The sequence below is a fragment of the Rhipicephalus sanguineus genome, chromosome 4 (genome assembly GCF_013339695.2).
Source record: "Rhipicephalus sanguineus isolate Rsan-2018 chromosome 4, BIME_Rsan_1.4, whole genome shotgun sequence".
NCBI lineage: Eukaryota > Metazoa > Arthropoda > Arachnida > Ixodida > Ixodidae > Rhipicephalus > Rhipicephalus sanguineus.
The window spans coordinates 81,335,876-81,338,238 of NC_051179.1; the positions used below are offsets into that span (position 1 = coordinate 81,335,876).

Consider the following 2,363-nt stretch of genomic DNA (forward strand, 5'->3'; position numbering starts at 1 on the left):
GATGATCATGGCTAAACGGAAGCCTGGCTTAGCGCCCCGTCTAATAAATATAAGAATAACAGTAGGTATTTTGCGTCCCAAAACCACTATATGATTATGAGAGACGCCGGTAGTAGAGAGCTCCGGAAATTGCGACAGACTTAGGTTCTTTAAGCAGATGGGCTTCTACCAATTTGCCTCTATGGACATGCGGCCGCCGTGGTCGGGATTCGATCCCTCTAAATTTGGGCCAGCAGTCAGACACCACAGCCACTAAAACAATGCGGCGTGTATTCGTGTAGTGATTAAATGAGCGATGAAGCGAAGTTCGCTGGCACGGGGAGTGCCATGTCATTTTCTTCGCTTCCCGAATATCTGGATTCGGTTACGCTTTGCCCGATAAATGAAAGGGTCGTATTGCCATCGTGCCGGTGCAAGGTGCTCCTGAAAAACAATCGCATAGTTAGGCGCCTGGCTATGCTAACTGATGAACCACACAGCGCGAGTAAACAACGGGGACACAGGAAGGGAACACACAGAGCGCTGACTTACAACAAAATTTATTGAAGCATTTATTGTGTTCCCTTCCTGTGTCCCCGTTGTTTACTCGCGCTGTGTGGTTCATCATGCTTAACCAACACGCCCAAGTTCACTCTATGCTAACTGCTTGTTCGTGGATGCGCGCAGAAAGAGAGCGACTCATTGAGAAAGTAATACTTCGCCTATGACTCCTCTCTGCAGACTCGAGTCATGTGGACAGTGCAACTTTCGTGGCTTTTCCTGGGAGCTCTGTGCTTCCGTGCAGAAGCCAGCAAGGACTACAACCTTGGTCTCTGCAGCAAGACCTTCTTCAGCTGCCAGTGCGGCACGCCCGGTTACACACTGCACGTGACTGTCAAACAGTGAGTTACAGAACGTGAAGAATTTTGTAAACAGGGTTACCCAAGGAGTCGTGGTGAAGTGTCATGCACTTCTGCCGAAGCTCATACAAGTCTTACGCGGCTATTTAACCAAGTATTCTCGTACGAATAATTTACATTCTGAATATGAATCACATAGACTTTCGTATGAAACTCATGTGCAGCTTGATAATCCACTTTTTGGAGTCGTTGAATGAAGGGTCTTGTTTGAGTATTATGAGGGATATAAAATGTTTGTTTCTTTTACTCTTCATGGAGTATGAAAGAAACAAGCCAGACCTTCGGAAGTATTTAGCTGACAAGAACCGTGGTTCAGAGGGGTTAAGAGGCAGGGAGAAAGAAAATAACTTTCATTTGTCCACAATAAACGCTGAAGCGTCCCGGCTAGGTCCACGAGGCGACCGGCAAGCCAAGCCTGCCAGCCATCTCGTGGGCCCTCTGTATGACCCGTAGCTGAAGTCTTGGGTCATGATGTGTTCGGACCACCATTCTTGATTGCAGGGGGAACCGGGAAGGGAGCACGGCCAGAGCACGCGATTGAGATCGGCATGAGAACCGCATAAAGGGCAAGTGGAGTTAGCGTATCTGTCTGGGTACATAGTGTGCAGATCTTCAGCGTTAGAAAATAATTTTGTCTATGAGAGTCTAAGGGTGACTTCTTGACTTCTGCATAATGAAGAGTGAACCAGGGACCACTTTCGTCCCGATAGTTGGTAGCGTTCGCATATGTGGTTGTATATCTCTGGTGGCTAGGCCCCGCACACGGACTCGGAAGAGGAGTCACGGTCGGTCAATCTTTGTTGGGAATAATTTTTCTAAAAAAAAAACGGGGGTTTGGGGGCGGGGGCGCGCTCGACCAGAACACTGGTGAGGAGGGAGAAGGGTGTAGGAGGCAGGCGGGCTTCCTTTGCGACATTTTCTATACAAGTACGAGACACTAGCGGCATTTTCACATACTATGGCAGTTAACCATTTGTGCGTCAGCGGGACAAATACGTCCCACTTTTCCTTTGACAGAATTGTTTTCTCCCACATCCCTCGTCGAAATCAACACAACGCTAAGCTACTCCCATCTTACCTATGTCTTCGTAACCTCGAACAAAATTCTTTTCCCATGCCTTTGAAGGGTGGAGGTTGTGTTAATGGCGTTGAATTTCGATCAATTTTTCATGATAGCTTCCGAATATTGCTCTAGTTCAGATAGAAAGAACCTACTATTCAAAATGCGGGATGATATTCCGTTTTTCTGCTTTTTCCGAAAGGCAATCCTAACTTCCAGTCATCGCGTGTTTTTGCAAATTTGAGCAGTAACTTGACCGATAAATGCATGGAAACACAATCCCCTGCAAAATTGCCACTTTCGTCAGTCAGCGTTATTGTGGATAATGATGCATGGAATTTCTTTTTTTCTTGATATCATATAGCTCTTGAAAAGTGGGTGTATACTCAGGGACAATAACATTC

At 46.6% G+C, this 2,363-nt stretch overlaps 1 pseudogene; it reads left to right on the forward strand.

Moving 5' to 3' along the window:
• Nucleotides 1-729: 729 nt before the first annotated feature.
• The window catches only part of LOC125758247 (clotting factor C-like), a 17,350-nt pseudogene continuing 15,716 nt past the window's right edge, over nucleotides 730-2,363 (forward strand).